Source organism: Glycine max, chromosome 1 (assembly GCF_000004515.6).
Source record: "Glycine max cultivar Williams 82 chromosome 1, Glycine_max_v4.0, whole genome shotgun sequence".
NCBI lineage: Eukaryota > Viridiplantae > Streptophyta > Magnoliopsida > Fabales > Fabaceae > Glycine > Glycine max.
In genome coordinates this window covers 40,128,466-40,146,314 of record NC_016088.4, presented here as the reverse complement: position 1 = coordinate 40,146,314, position 17,849 = coordinate 40,128,466, and the positions used below count along the sequence as shown (strand labels likewise).

General features: G+C 33.5%; 1 pseudogene; it reads left to right on the top strand.

Moving 5' to 3' along the window:
• Positions 1-10,516: 10,516 nt before the first annotated feature.
• On the top strand, positions 10,517-17,098 carry LOC102662442 (glucose-6-phosphate/phosphate translocator 2, chloroplastic-like; annotated as a pseudogene).
• Positions 17,099-17,849: the final 751 nt, after the last annotated feature.

Genomic DNA, 17,849 nt, shown 5'->3' with positions numbered 1-17,849 from the left:
AGACGATATGGTGTAGGCGTGGGTAGTATCCACTCCACCGTGCACTGAAGCGTCCGTGCAGGTTCATCTGGATGCACCAAAGAAGTAGCCGTGAATCGAATGGTGCCCCGAAATCGGCACCTCGTGTTGCCTTCGAGGGTCTCCCAAGCTCCCTCTAGGCACTCCATCTCCACTCGATCATGGATTAGCTGTGCCGCCATCACGATCTACAAGAAGGAAAAGAAAGGGGTAGACTCTTTCACAAGAATCTAACTATGCCGCAACACAATGCGTCTCATAACCACTACATGCAATTAAAATGAGTATCTTAAGGCTTTTCATCTCTGGTAATCGATTACACAGACTTGGTAATCGATTACCAGAGGCTAAACTTGAATTACACAGCCTCAGAACATGAAATCTGCAAAAATGCACTGTGTAATCGATTACACATACCTGGTAATCGATTACCAATGACCCATTCCTCTGTGTAATCGATTACACAGACTGGTAATCGATTACCAGAGGCCTCCACCATCTCCCAGTTCCCTTTTTAAGCCTGGTAATCAATTACATCCCTTGGTAATCGATTACCAGAAGCTCCCTTAGCTTCCTGACCTCGTTTTCAAGCCTGGTAATCGATTACACCCCGTGGTAATCGATTACCAGAGACCATCTTAGCCTCCTGTCTTCATTTTTTTAGCCTTGTAATCGATTACCCACCCTTGGTAATCGATTACCAGAGGCCACAACCCATATATCACACAAAATTCACAACTGGCCAGCCACCACAAGCCTCCTTGCTTTGTGGTCTTCGTTCCTTTTATCTGTTGACTGCCAGGAGCTCGCCTGTTTAGGTACATCACAGGTTCTCACTGACCGACTATGCCCGGGTTGGGTCGGGATTGGTCAAGCTTGGTTTTGGGCAATAGCACCCCACCTGACGTCCCCGAGGTCTCCTGACCCCCGCGACATATCTCCAGGTACCACTCTGTGGTCAACGAATAAAAGCAGGAAGTTTCACCCTTCTATACTTCCTCATCTCAAGCTTGTAGGATTATGGGATACCCATCACATGTGGTACTAGGTGGCGGCCGGGCGATGGTGCACAACAAGTTTTCCACATCCACAAATCGCGCATAAACCCACCATCCCCTGTTGCCCACCTCCAACTGAGCTCACGTACTCCCACGTAGCCCATATCCTCGTTTCTCTCAACACCGGGTCCCCATCAATCCTCCCAAGCTTTCCCAACATCCAAGTAATACAACATTCAAATAGCACAAATTATCACAGCCAAGCAAAACAGGGCAAAGGCAGAAAACTCTGCCCAAAACACCAACCAAAATCACAGCTTTTCTCACTTAAAGACCCCAGTAACAATTCCTTCGTTCCAATTCGTTAACCGTTGGATCGACTCGAAAATTTTACTGGAAGTCTCTAGTACTTAAGCCTACATTGTGACCGTTGGGATCTACTAGCAAACATCCAGAACTCATTCTGTACTACTCTTTCCACAGCCCACCACACATAAGCATTTTTCTGCACAAGGCCAAAATTCTGCTGCACCTATTTGACAGCAAAATTCTGCATAAGTGCATATTTCGAAAATCACACTTCCTCTCATCCAATCTTGCCCAAATCAAATCCTACAAGTCCCAAATCATGTATCAATCATGTCTAAACCAAAGTCAAGCTTTAAAGCACAGCAACACAGAATCTAGGTGTCCAACACCCCTCAATTCAATGGGTTTTCTAGGTTTGAGAAGTGAAATTGAGAATGAGGTAAATTTGGAGCAAACTCTCACCTCACACAAGTCTATAACATCAATCTAAACTTGCTCAAACTGGATTTACACCTAAAATCTCACCGAATCAAAATTTGACTCTCCAACACCCAAATTTACCCTAGAAATGACTCCTTGTTCACTTTGGTCATTTGTTTTTCTCTCTAGCTCAGCCTAACCTTTCTCACATGTTCTAAATGGCATTTCAAGCTAGGGTTAACTCATTTTAACCTCCATTTACCACAGAATCCAGATTTAGCCTTTCAACTCTCAAAGCCTCACTCTTTTTCCACTCATAACACCACATTCTCACTTTCTAACCCTAGGTTAACTCTACCTTTCATCTCTAACAGTTTTCCATAAGCAATTTCAGCACATAAACATCACAAGCATCATCATAAAAACCCTAAAACTGAATGGGTAAGCTTAACTCATCCAAACATGGCAATTTCAACATGCTTTCCACAAATTCCTTCACAAATAACTATCATGAAGCAGAAACTTAGCAAAACTACCCATCATATTTCCCAAAACCCCATATCCACGAAAATCAAGAGGGAAAGAAGTCCACCCAAATCTGAAATTTCGAAGTCCCACACGTAGAGACGCGCTTCACGACTCCGAAAATGCCCTCCTTTCGCGATTTGGAGCAGAAATGGGCACCAAAGGTTGAAGCTTTGTTGGGCAACAATGGTGGATGAGAGAAAAGAAGAAGAAGGCTGCGTGAGAGAGAGAGAGAGCTTCTGAATTTTTCTGTTTTGCTGAGTGAGGAGAGAGAACAGCTTTTTGGTTTTAAATAAAAGGGTTTTCTCTTTTTCTATTGTTTTATTTAAGCTATGCCACACGTCTCCATTTGAGTGGAGCAAAAAGGGCCCACTTTCTCTTTTGATGGTGACCCATACTCAGCCACAAAAAGTGAGAAAAATCTGACCTTTGAAACGCTAAAATCCTGCCTCGGTTTGCGTGCCGTTTCTCTGATTCCAGTTCCTCACGTTTCTCTGCGTCCGTCAGGGCCAGTTTTTGAAAGTACTCAATATATATATCAAAACGTTCAGAATAAAACCCCGAGCGTGGTTCAGAGGTTGGTTTCGTTAAATTTTAAGTCACACGCAAAACAATGATTTTTAAACTAATTAATTAAGAATTAACCCATAACCTCCCAGTTATGGATTTCTCTTCCTTAATTAGCCTAACCCGCATATCTTGCCCCCACTATTCCTACTTCTATCAAGAACATATATGCATATACACTGAATAATACTTATATATATATATATATATATATATATATATATATATATAATCATTCAAAATACATTGTTTCCAAAAATTCCGGGTAGAAATTTCCAGGATGTCACAGTACGAACACAAAATAAGACACAACTCTTCAAACTCATTTTATGTTTACCAACTTGGCGAATGAAAGACTGTACGAGACTAACAAGACAAAACACACAGAATACAGCTTGTCATCACAATGAACTGTCAAGCTAATAATTAAAACCATAAACCAAAGACCTAATGTGAAGCCATGTGCTTGGTGGTTACTATTTAGTGTAAGGATAAGCCAAAGCTTCTCGATCTCAGACATAGTTTGTACTTTGACAGACATGAAGTATGTGGTTTTTTATGCAAACATTGATGCTGAGGGGCCATAAGCATATCGGGTAGATCAGATTCACCACTTTGTTTTGAACAAACACACAAGGACACACAGTGACTTGTGATTCCATTTGTTGTTTGTTGAAAGATGTTGGTCTTTTTAGGACATTGGCTTAATATTTTATGCTTGCTTGTGCAGGAATACTACATCAAGCATATAGATGGGTCCCCTATGAAATCAGATGCAAAAAGACAAAGAGTGATACAATGTCTTGCAACTGTAATTGAGAGAAGAGTTTATGAGCTAAGTGACTTATTAAATTTATTGGATTTGTCATTTCTTTGTATATATTTGCATATACAATTCATGCAGTCATGCTTGTGTATTTTTGAAGCGTTATTTTTTTCTTGGTAGTGATTTATTCTCAATCTTCACCGAAAACTTTTAAGCTGTACGCGACCCTTGTCCTTTGTGTATTTTTGTTTGTCATTTGAATAATAATGGTCCATGATTAGTTGAAACGTAGTTGCTGGACTTTGACTACAGTTGTTATGTATCACTGCCAAGTTGGTTATATTATTGAGGACTGAAACAATTATTCAACTAGATTTCTTTTTCATTTGGTTAACAGTTACTCTACTTTGAAGATTAGTCACAATTTTTTGGCTCTACAGAACCTAAGCAACATTTCAATAAACAATTGTACCCTTTCTTGTATTTTATATTACTCATTAGTACCCTTTACTCTATAATTCTGCTAAATTTTTATTCTTTAGTCAACAAATCTTCTAGACTGCAAATTATGTTTTCTTATATATATATATATATATATATATATATATATATATATATATATATATATATATTCTGCACAATTGGCAGTTAGGTATTTTTGGTTCATTTCTCCATCTACCCTCATATTTGTTGGTCTCATGTTATTTTATATGACTATTAATTTGTTTTTATTTGTTGTTTATTTAAGGTTTGAAGCTAGAACTCTACACCACCGACAAAGTTTGACTTCTATCTAATGTGAGACGTGTTGGATCAAGTGGCCTCGAAATAATTAAGAAGGGGAGGTTGAATTAATTATTAATGTGTCTTGACTAATTAAAAGTTATCCTTCTTAATATTACTAAATTCAATTAGTCTTTACTACTAACCGATGTTAACCTTGCGATGTTAAATCAATATATTTTAGTAGTGAGACAAAGAATGGTGAAGTTGCATCAGAGTCTACATTAGAATGGTGAAGATCTTGACTCTGAGAACTTAACTTCAAAATGGAGTTCAAAATGGTTCAAGTTCAGAATGCTGATCAAAAGGGTTCCTTAGAATGGGAACCCCAAAATAACTTTGTTAGCTATCATGACTTGGCAACTATCACATTTTCCTGCTTCTTCTAGAAGTATGTTAGTTGTGCAGGCTTCACTTCAACGATCATCTTTGAACCTTTAAGAGGTCAACAAGGAGCATGTCGAAGATAAGTTGAAGCCTTCTAAGAGAGAGAAGCTCGAGCTGAGTTCTCTATGAGAGAAATTTGTCATTATTGCTTCAACCCTCTCAATAGAGAGAAACTCACTTCTGAGTTTGCTTGCAAGCTTATATAGATCATAGACAGAAATGTGAACTTGTAATTTCTTGAGTGAAAATTCCTTTTTGTGAGGAAAAGTATGTCTCTTTATAGTTTAAACACATAAACCCTTTGTTGTAAAAGTTCAACAAGTGGTTGGCAAATGTTGTAACTAGTGAAGTTGTTGGTCTAACAATGGCTAGGTGTGAAGTCCAACAGGATTGTTGCGAAGAAATTGCTTGTATTTTCGTTCTGAGCTCAAAATAGTTCTTCATTTTAAAATTCCTTTTTTTGAACTTATATCAGAATATACTTTGTTTTCAAAAAGGAACGAAAGATTAGGAAAACACAATTCAATCCTTTTTCTTGTGCTATTTTTGCACTTCAATCACAATATTCAACTAATCTAAAATCCTTTTTCTTCTCAAAACAAAGATCAAGATGATTAGTTCCAATGAAATATCTAAATATTCTTTTAACAAACATGGTTAAATGTACATTTCTTGGATTTGTTTGAAATCTTTCATATGGCATACACTAAACAAATATTAGGTTTACTTTCTCTGATTCTTCGGCCAATCCAAGAATTGATGTTGAATGCATGGGGGTTTTCTTTTCTTTTGTATTGTCCATCTTGAACTTTTTTAATAGTTCCTTCACAAACTTATCTGATTATGTGTTTGCCATATCATGTTCAATTTGTTTGATTTGTAGTACAAGAAAGAACATTAACTCCTCCACTCATTTTAAATTATGTTTGCACAAACTTGTACTATATTTAATTTGTATATATGTTACAATGGTGAAACAAATGAAAATTCATAGGAAAATATCTGTAACTAAAAGACACATATATAATGCAAGTTTTTTTACTCTTATCTCTCGTATTAGGTAAAGTGTAGGGTTTTTTTTTTCTCCCCTTTCTGTACATTAACAAAAAGCTTAAGAATCATTTTCGGATCAAGAGAAAGATTGTTGGACAGTTGGATCTCTCATTGTGGATTATTGAGTTGACCTTGCGGATTTAATTATTATTAATATGAATATGCCCTACCTTTACATTTTAATTTTAATTCATGGAATTGATTGTAAGGTGTCGACCAATTTATTTTTTATATGTTTGTTTATAGGTAAGAATTGAAGATATATACCAAGAAATTTACAATTCACATACATATTCAATCAATTGAGTTAGATTCCTTATTGATATTGACCAATTTATTAATACTTTTATATAAATGTCATTATTGCCTTAAAAAATGTCATTATTGAAACAATTGGTACTTTTTTTTTCGAGCACGAAACAATTGGTACTTGTTTATATCCACATGTTGTAAATGTCTATTTTCCAAATATGTGATATAGTTGGACAGTAGTATTTTAAGTATTATTTTTAATTTCTGTAAAAAAAAGTATTATTTTTAAATTAAAATTAGAGTTCTACCTTAACGATTGACGACGAGGACTCTTAATGATTTTTCTTGTACGTTGAGATAAAATTTTAATTACAATTAAAAATATATAAAACATTACATCTAAGGTAAGCTTTGTTATTTTATAAAGTTTCGTACATCAATAGGAATATGATTTCTATATTTTGTGGTACACTAATTTTGTCTAATTTGAACCTATAGTATCCTTCGACTTTTTGATCAATTGAGGACGTATATTAAAACTATTTATCAAAACAATGTAAGGAAAAATAATTTTGACTTAAAATATTTTTTTAGCTCCAGTGAATATAAGAGTTTCTTGTTTTAAACCATGTAAATTTTTTCCTCTCATATTAGTCTCTAACATTTTCAAAAGGACTTTTTAGTTATTGTTGTTATATAATCTTCTATTTTACCATACCGTGACTAAGGCTAAGTTTGCTAGCAAAGAAGAGCACAAAAATATTCAAAAAAAGTAGGTGGATCCCATGGCCAAAAGCATCCTCTCTCTCTCTCTCTTGCCTTTTTGGCCGAAAACGTTCTCGCATAGGCTGTCTTTCCCGTGTTTATTTATTAAACCATTTTAATTTAAATATTTATTTTTTATTTTCACTCTATTTCTGTTATACCAAATAAATTTTAGGCTGAGTTTGGTTAAAGGGGAGAAGAGAGAAATAAAAATGAACTTGTGTTGGTCCTATGCAGGTCTCACACCTTTTACATTATACTTTAATTCAAAAAAATCTTTTATTTTTATCTTCTTTATTTCTATCCTCAAAATTAAACACAATTTTTTTTTTATTTTTTACTTATTTCTCTTTTTTCACTACTAAAAAATACACATTCGACGACGATTCTTGAAAATATTTTAAGACGGCTTGAAAATATTTTAAGACGGTTTTAAATTGTCTTTAAAATCAATGTCGTAGAAAATAAAAAATTTCTTCGATGATTCTCAAAAATCATGTTAGAAGAGTACAATTTCTAAGATAGATGTGTCAACTCCTCTTAGAATGTATTTTAAAGAAATAAAAAAAATGAAAATTCGAAGATGGTTCTTTCAAAAATCGTCCAAGAAAAATCGTCTTAAAATATTTATCAATTTTTTAATTTTTTTTACGAAAATTATTTTAAGATGGTTCTTTCTAAGAAACCAATATTAGAAATAAAATGATTTTTTAAAGAATCGTTTTAGAATATTTTTTTAAAAAAATTCAAAAAAACATTGAGGATTTTAAGATGATTTTATCAAAAATCGTCTTAGAATATAAACTTTTTAAGATGATTTTTCAAAAAGCTATTTTAGAATTTTTTAAAAAAAAATTAAAATATCATTTAATTTTTCTGTCAGATTTTCTATATCAACTTCTAGATCTTTTAGACAACCAATAATCAAACAAAAGAAAGAAAGAAATAATCAAATAAAGGCTCATATATGATATTTACAGTTTGCTATTATTTTACTATTTATCAATAATTTTTTATTCATTGGAACACATAATAAGATCCTTTTATGCTAATTTAAAATTTTACTTAACTTATATTTTTTATTCTTTTATACTACTTTATTGCTTAATATATGATATTAACAATATATATTTTATCATTATCACCAATTAGACTCTCTACTTCAACATGTATACTTTAAAATTTCACTTTGCTTTTTAAATAATCTAGGAGCAACATATAGGTGGGATTCTAGTTTCACAACAAATTACCAGAAACAACACTAGCATTTATTTATTGCTATACCCCCACTCTTCAAAAATAGTCTCAATCAAAATTATTTCAGACAGTATACAAGTTGCAAATTCTTAATAGAAATGATTACAAAAGCAAATGTATTTACAAATGGTTTAGAAATCACTTTATTTGACTAAACTGATAGAGTTTCTAGTTTAACTTAATTGATCAACCTCTACAAATTTATTATGTTGGAGTGATTAGAAAAACTTAAAGGGTAACGATGTGAAGAGATGAGTTGTAGATAAAAATTTCCAAAATAGACACCGGAGAGTAAGAACTATTACCCAAAAGTTCCCATCACTCGTGTTGATGTGTCTATTCCCCTCATCAGCTATTGTTCGAGCCAATCCAAAATCGGATACTTTTGGTGTAAAATCATTTTCCAGCAAGATATTGCTCGACTTGAAGTCCCTATGTATGACATGGGGACTTGAATTGGTGTCGTGAAGCCAAGATAAATAAATGGAAAAGAAAATTTTCTTTTCTCCTATGAAGCCAAGATACTTAAAAAATGGAAAAATATCGATGTCGTGCCCATGTCAGTCACCGATACGTCCCAATATGTATACACGAAGTATCTTTTTTTTATTTTTTATTTCAAATGTAAGACACGATTGAGATACAACTCTAATTGACTCAAGATAGTTTGATACGGTTTCGATATGGCTTGAGTCACTTTTATTTTTTTATATAATTTTATTGTTTAAACTTTAAAAAATTTTAATATAAAAAAGGTTCACACATACAAAAAGCACAACTCTTTTTCTCTTCTCAAAACATAAACAAAAACACAACATATCCCTTTCCTCTTTTCCAAGCATGATAACTCCTTTTCGCAGGTATGGACGTTTGTCTGATAAGGGGGCATATTTTTTCTACAAGTGCTTGCTAAAACAGAATTTACGTATTTGGAGTGTTTCAACAACACTAAAAAACATTTGCATAATTACATTTTAATACCACCACTATTACATTTTATTTTACATTCATATATAATTTTTTATTAACATATTCAAGATGTGTAGTATTCTTAATGTCAAAAAAATTATTGTATTCTCATATCTATTGTATCATACCCGTGTATTAATTATATCTCTATCTAGGCTTCATAACTTTTCTCACATGCTGGCTTCCTCTCCTTCTATCTCCCCCGTCCAAACATAGCCTAATAGAAAACCAAAGTCGATCACCTATGTAACATGAAGACATGATTAATCTGAATATATGTGTGTGCGTGTGTATACATATATATATATATATATATATATATATATATATATATATATATATAAAGAGAGAGAGAGAGAGAGTATATGTGTATTTTTTGAAAAAATAACTTTTTGTTGTTTACAAAATATTTTCTCCGATCAAATTTATGTTTTTTTTGCAGATTTATATGATGAGTGAGATACATGATCACTTGATATGCAACTATAAAGTATTATATAACCTTTAAATTAATGCCAGCAGCAACCAGAGAATGTTCAACCCTTTCTGGACTTGCTACTCGGTGTAAATCGAAATCTCTCAATTCTGAAGGATGTGTCCTTTTTCCAATTGAAGTGGTTTGCTAATTTAGTGCATGTCACGTTTGTACTTGAAAATGTTGTGACATGCAACCCAATAAAAATTAAATAGATAAAAGAAAAATAGACCCAAAAACAAGATTTTTAATTCTATTGAGAAACACTACTAGAAAAAGTGTTTTCTACGACAGTGAAACCACGACGGTTCCCCAAGAACTGTCTTTGTATATTAGGTGATGATAATTTTGTAAATATATGATGACAATTATGTAAACCGTCTTAGATGTAAGTGTCCTTTCCTCTCTCCCTTCTTATTCTATCCCTCTGACTCTCACTCTCATTCGATGCTTTTGAAAACTCTAACCACCTTCCTTTCCTCTGACCCCACCTCCTCCTAGAAGTCCTCTCCTTCGTCCCCCTCCTCGCCAGTCTCTACCTCTCCCGCATCCACTCCCCGGAGCCATCGTCCCTCGTGGGCTTCGAAGCCGTCCTCCTCGCCCTTTACGCTACCACGCACCCCTCCATCAAGCCTCACAACACCACCCTTGGTTGGACTCATTTCACCCCCTTTAGAACCCCAGCTTGGTGTCAAATCCACCAAGTGCGCCTTCATCGTCGATGTTGCGCTCCACTCCTTCTTCTCCAAAATCTCCCACATGCATGCCTGCCTGGTCCAAGCTCCACTTCTGCCAATCCCCAAAACAATCATTAATCTCTTCTCCATTGTGAACTTTAATATTCTTGAAGTACACAACACAAACACATCAATTTATAGCACTTGATTTCTCTTTTCTCCCACAAATTCAGCTCCATTTTGTTACAGATTCTAATAATAAGCAAAGCAGCCACACCATGGTCTTGTCAATGAAATGTACAGCCTCATCTCTCACATGTTCTGTTTTCTCAAACAGAAAGCTTCCCATTGCAAGGCCTCAGCTCGTGACATACCAACCATTAACAACGTTGAACAAAACACGGGTCCCTCTCAGTTGTGTTCAGAGAAGCCTCTTTACCTTTCATCCACCGAGAACTTGGCATTGGTGAGGAGAAGAAGGGTGATAGAGTGCCAGGCCTATGAAGCTGACAGGTCATGGTCTTTGGAGATCAACATTGAGTTGTAAGGTGAAGAGGTGGCACAGAGGTTCAAGATTGGTGTGCATTTTGCTACATGGTAGGCTTTGAATGTGGTGTTCAACATTTACAACAAGAAGGTATTGAATGCTTTTCCTTGCCCATGGCTCACCTCCACTTTATCGAATTTCAAATTTTCTTGTACAGGTTGCGGTGGCACATGCAATTAGGCATGTTGTTGCAACTGTGAGCATGTCGAAGGTTGTTGTTTGATTTACTCACATCATCAAGAAGGGAGAGCCAACTTTTAGTGTCCTTGTGTCAAGATTCTTGCTCGGAAAAGCATTCCCAATACCAGTTTATCTGTCACTGCTGCCAATTATTGGTGGTGGTGCACTAGCTGCAGTGACTAAGCTCAATTTCAACATGATTGGTAATACTATTTAACTAAAAAACAAGGTTGAGATTTTCTATTATTTGGTAGCTCAATATTCTAAATAGAGAAAACACTTGACAATGTTTCAGGCTTCACGGGGGCTATGATATCAAATTTGGAATTTGTCTATTGCAATATATTCTCAAAGAAGGGGATGAAGGGAATGTCTATTAGTGGAATGAACAACTATTCTTGTTTTTCCATAATGTTACTGTCAATTCTCACAACTTTTGCCATTGTTGTTGAGGACCCCAAGGTTTGGGCTGCAGGCTGGCAAACAAATGTGTCTCAAATTGGTCCCAATTTTGTATGGTAAGCATATTTTTGTAATTTTTTACTGTTAGTTTTTGAATTGGTTCAACAAGATTTCTTATTGTTGTGCTTTATTTCATGTTGTTGGGCCAAATTAACTTAGTGGGTTCTATTTATCAAATGTTGTTAACGAATGGATTTTGATGCTTGTAGGTGGGTAGCTGCTCAGAGCGTCTTCTACCACCTGTACAATCAAGTCCCATACACGTCTCTTGATCAGATTTCTCCCTTAACATTTAGCATTGGAAACACAATGAAGAGGATTTTGGTCATTGTTTCTTCCATCCTTATCTTTCCCACGCTTGTTTAGCCTATCAATGTTCTTGGTATCGCCATTGCAATTCTTGGTACCTTCCTCTATTCACAGGTGCATTCTCCTCTCCCTCTAAATTGACTATGTTTTTTGTACTCCGAGAATCCTAAGTGAGAATCCTAAGGGACAACATGCTTTGTGCACTGACATTATTATTTTTTGTTTCTTTTTCCATCTATATCTATTTTTATATAAAGTAAATTAAAAGGATTATAGAAATGAGTTTTTTTGGTGGTGGATCCATCGTGGGATTATGATGTAAGTGTTGTTCTTGTCCTTTTACTGATAGGTTGATTTATGTTTAGTATGATTAAATTATGAGGTAAACCAATGCTACGACATTTCCTTCAGGAATTAAGGCTCTGGCTGATTATGTTCACAACAAAGGTTTACTTTTTTTCTTCTGACTTTCGAGTGAAGAAAGAAAAGTCACTAAATACTTCATTGGCCTTCCTTCCTTTACTTTTTGTTTTATTTTTGGAAAATTAGTGCTTTCACTATACTTATCATTATTATTGTTTTACTTGTATCCCATTAGGATCGTACAACTTGTGTTTGGAGACTTCCAGATCTAGTATCATTAGTTGTATTTAAAGGGCATAAAAGAGGAATTTGGTCAATAGATATGCATATGTGGGGATTTCTTTCCCCTTCTCCCAAGGGTTAAAAGAGTAAGTACCTCAAGTCTTTCGAAACTAATTTTTCACATTAATTATTTCTTTCCCTTTTTACATTTGACAAGATATTTAATCACGAGGCTTCTTAGCAAGATGTTTTCACTGAGATATCACAGCTGGTACAAAGTGCGCTTGGTGGGTACATGGTGATTGTTAATTTGCCTCCTCTTTGTTCATTATGATAGAAGCCTAATTCTTAGAAAATAGGCAAAAAATAAAGCATAGAAACTTTATGATATAGTATGATAGTAAAATACTTGCACTTTTCACTTAATAGTAAAATCAAAATTGTGTACTGAAATTCTGGTTGCTAATGACACCAAAGACGTAGTCTTTTCTTTGGCTCAACTTATTTGTTGAGGAATTGTTTTTTTTTCCTAAGGTTTTTAGTTGATTAAACTTTTAACTCCTGATCCAATGGAGTGTATCTTACTATAATACCTATTTGTTTTCATATGTGGAAATCTGATCTGGGACAGATTCTCAATTTAATTCTTGGTAATGCTTGCAGATAAAACTCAATTTTGTTTCTTGTTATATGTCTTGGTACTTTTCAGTTGTCTTATTGTATATTGATACCAAATTGTAAGCATTATTAATAGTTCTTTAGTGTTTTACTATGTTTTACTATTCTTTACAAGTTGAAGGTGTATGAATTAATAGTTCTTTAGTGTTTTACTATTCTAAAGTTGTAAAAAATTACCTAAATAATGCTAGATTAAATGTCATTTTAGTTGATCATTCATAGCTGTGTAAGTTTGAGTTTTTAAGTTTCTTGCAATTTATAAGTTGTTTTAAGAACTTGTGGCATTAGCCCCTTCACATACTGAGAGAATGATTATAGAGCCTTTCTGCTCTGTCTTTTGTCTTTGTTAACACAATGATGTTCAACCTTCATATACGGTAGGTTTGCAATCTTGTCTGGTCCAAAAATGTCAATGAACTAGTAAGCACACATGGCTATTCCCAGAACTACATAATTGTTTGGAGATACCCCTCCATGTCAAAGGTACACTATATCTCTTGTGATAAGCCGAATCTCTTTTATTTTTACTTAATTTTAACATGTTTTACCATCATTTTTGGTCCTTCGATTCAGTTGGCCACTCTTACGGGTCATACCTACAAAGTTCTTTATGTTGCCATTTCTCCAGAAGGACATGTATTTCAGTTCTTTTACCTATTCATCTTTATATATTACTGTGTCTATGATTAAGAAAATGATTTCTTTCCATTTTATCATTTGTACTATGTTTCTAGTTGTGATGAGTTATATTGTTTTAGACTATTGTAACTGGAGTTGGCGATGAAACACTTAGGTTCTGGAATGTATTCCTTTCCCCTAAATCATAGGCAAATTATTCAATGAAAGATGGATAAAAAATTTGTGTTGTGGACAACCCTGCTGCTTATTTACATTTGTGAATATATTATGTTTCATCGTACTTGGAACTGTGTCCCTCTTCCTATGAATATGATTGGAGATACATTAAATTCACTTTAAATAGTTTTATAACTGGGCAACAACTTTGGTTTCTTGTCCTTATTTTTTTCTTCCTTTGAGAAAGATTTTTAAATCTCAAGTTATTTTGCTTTTATGAAAATGACTTATGTGTGATTCCTTGTTTTGTCTTTAAATAGTTTTATAACCGAGCAACACCTTTGTTTGTATGTTATTTATTTAGCTGCTGGAATAACTATCTGCATGGTTACTGGTGATATCCGTATGGTTACTTACCGAGGGTGGTCTAACCATAGATGGTTGAGTTTTCTTTTGTACTTGATATGGTTTCAGGTGATGGCACCATCCTTAACGCTCGAAAGGCATAAGTTCATGGCCAATTTGAGGAAAATGTTTCATGAGGTTGTTGTTGTTACTAGTGATGGAACTAATGATGGCCCTACATAGCAGCAACTGAGGTTTATGTCTCTTGTGTGCTATTATGATAATTCTGGCAGTTACGAGTTGTTTTAGTTTTGTTAATTGTCATGTATATCATTAATGCTTTATATTGACTTTATTCATATTTTTATGAGATCAAATTATAATTTTGATAATTATTATATTATTTTTATAATTTCATAAAAAAATGTAATTTTTATTGATTTAACCGTTGAATTATATTTACGTACTAAAAAGATTGTTTATGTTAAATTTTATTAAAATTAAAGAACAACAAGATAATCAAATGATCATTAATATTTCAATATATTTTGAAATGATTATATTATGTTGATTTTAATCTATATAAACGAGATAACAAATGATTTTAGATTAATATGAATTTTTGCATGTGATCTATGTGAAAAGAACTTTCAATCTAGTGATGAATTTTAAGAAAATATTATTTAGTTAAAAGTTATAAAATTTCGTAATAGTTATCAAAATTATACCGGTATAATTTAATATTTCATATATACATACATACATACACACACACACACACACACACACACACACACACACACACACACATAGACACACACACACACACACACACACACACACACACACACACACACACACTTTGAGAAGAAACATCTTATACAAAAGTGAGATGATTAAATCTTTTTAGGTATCAAATTTTGACAATTTATGATCTAGATTTAAATCTCAAGCTTATATAAAATACATTTCTCTTATATGATATGTCATATATATATATATATATATATATATATATATATATATATATATATATATATATATATATATATATATATATAAGGGTATGATTGGTACATGGAAAAAAAATAGAGAGAGAATTTTAAAATTTGAATAGAAAGAAGAAATTTTTTTGAATTTTTATTTTTCCGCAATCAAATTTTGTCAATTTTTATCTAACCAAATAGAAGAAGGTATGTCCTTATTGTGTTTTCTTCCCTCCAAATTAATGTTATGTTGGACACCCAAAAAACCAAATAAACTTTAAGGATATCCGGTACCATATGCCAGCTTTAATTCTTTGTTTCATTTTTATTAGTGAATCTCTCTCCCTATATGGTGAAAGCAAACTGAGAAAAGAAATGGCCCACCCATGGGCTCCAAAGTCCAAACCTCTTATAATTCACGAAACAAAAGAGTAAGCTATAGTTCTCACTTAGCCGAAACAAAACCAACATCATATTCTATGATTTTGTCAGATGCACAAAGTGTAGTTTATCAAATGATTAGGTGTTTGTAGGAGAAGTTGTGTGGCTGAGATTGATTTAGCGCTCGCATAACAACAATTTATGTATAATTTATGTACGTCAACGTGCTAATACAAACAATTATTCAATTAACCTAATAGAATAAAATAAGAATACAACGACAATGACTAATAATTTAAATACTTTTACACCATGCACCTTGTCGTAATTGTTGTCTATCATTAATTCCTTGTGTTTTCATAATTTCATTCATGAAACAAAATTATGCTTTAGGGAATTGGACTCTATTTATGCTGCATGTTGAAATTTTTTTTTCTACTTATGGATGTTAGTAAAGTATTGAAATTGTTCTTTACTTGTCATGTACTGTGGTCGATGCTCTATATTGGTTTGCAAATTAAATTGTATTATTTATCAGTGACTAAATTAGTGACATCATTGTCATTTAACTGCTTCTGATGTAGTATGTTTGTATATATCAATGCATTATACTTAATGAAGCACATTCTAAGATGATTCTTATGTAAAAACCGTCTTAGAAGAGACCCATTCTAAGACGGTTCTTATGTAAGAATAAGAACCGTCTTATAAGAGACCCATTCTAATAAGACGATTCTTACATAAGAATCGTCTTAGAAGAGTCATATTTTATAAGACGGTTTATTTCATAATCGTCGTGATACATCAATAACTTTTATCGTCGTTTATTTCAAAGATGATTCATCAACCGTTGTTAAATGTACATTAGAATCGTCATTAAAAGTCAATTTTCTAGTAGTGTATGTGTTGGAAAGTTATCATAAATATCTAGGTATTGGATAATGATAATGTAAATGGAGCAAGTGCCTAGTTTTTAAGTTCTTTGACAGTGTTTCTCAACAGTGTCTTGGTGAAGTGAAGTTCAGGAAAGGCATTTGTAGTTGTGTACTCCCGTGATCAAAGTAAGATTATCAGAAGGTTAGTTGTTTGCTACTTGCATCAAAATCTTGTACTTACCCGCTCTTGTTACATTCTGATAGTATTTTTAGACTCTATGAAGGCTATCTCAGAACTAGCTGCATAACCATTGGGAAGCTAAAATATCAAGATAGTTTTATTATTATGCCATGCTTTAGGATCAAAGCAGCAACCTATATTCTAGCATGACTTGGGAGCATTTACCTTTTTCCTCAACCAACTCTTCCTTGCAGCCTTCCAATTCTCAGTTAGCCTGTGTAAAGTCTGAAAAAGGCATCCAAAAAATGAAACAAGTGGTAAGCACAAGGTTTTGATAATATTTTGAAACAACATTCTATTTTCACAGCAATAACTTTAGCATGAATCATTTTGTAATTAGAGTTAGCTTAGTTGGTTAGTCTCTATGTAACTAGAGTTAGCTTAGTTAGTTATAGTTAGTTATGAGCTAGTTACTCTTACAACTAACTATATAATCAATTGTAATAACTAACTTTGTGAGCTAATTCATTTTTATGCTATTCAATTCCTTCAATATTTGTTTTCTCTCTACCTTCCTCAGCAAGCTTTGCATTTATCCATAGCAGCAATTAGGTTTATGATGGTATTAAGAGCTCTGCTGTGCAACTCTCTATTCTTTCTTCTTCTATTATTTTCTTTCGATTTCTTCATCATGAATGCCAATTCATCTTCGCAAGATCAATCTCCGAATATACACAACCCATACTATCTTCATTTAGGAGAAAATCCAGCAACTGCACTAGTTTCTCCAGTTCTTGATTCAACAAATTACTGTTTGTACAGTCGATCAATGCTTACTACATTAAGTGCAAAAAATAAAGTTGAATTTGTCGATAGATCCATACAAGGATATGCATCAAATCATACACTTCATACAGCTTGGAGGAGGTGCAATAATATGGTGGTTTCTTGGCTTGTATACTCAATCTCACCTTCAATTAGACAGAGCATTCTTTGGATGGATGATGCATGAGACATATGGAAGGATTTGAAGTCGAGGTATTCACAAGGAGATTTGCTGAGAATTTCAGAATTGCAGCAGGATATGACATCTATCAAACAAGGTGACAAATCTATAATTGATTATTTTACAAAATTGCATGTTATTTGGGATGAATTGGAAAGTTACAGATCAGATCTAGTTTGTTCATGCGATCCAAAATGTGTGTGTGATGCTCTTACTAGTGTTATGGAGAGAAAGCAACAAGATCAGGTTATGTAGTTTCTTAGAGGTCTGAATGATCAGTTTAATACTATTAGATCCA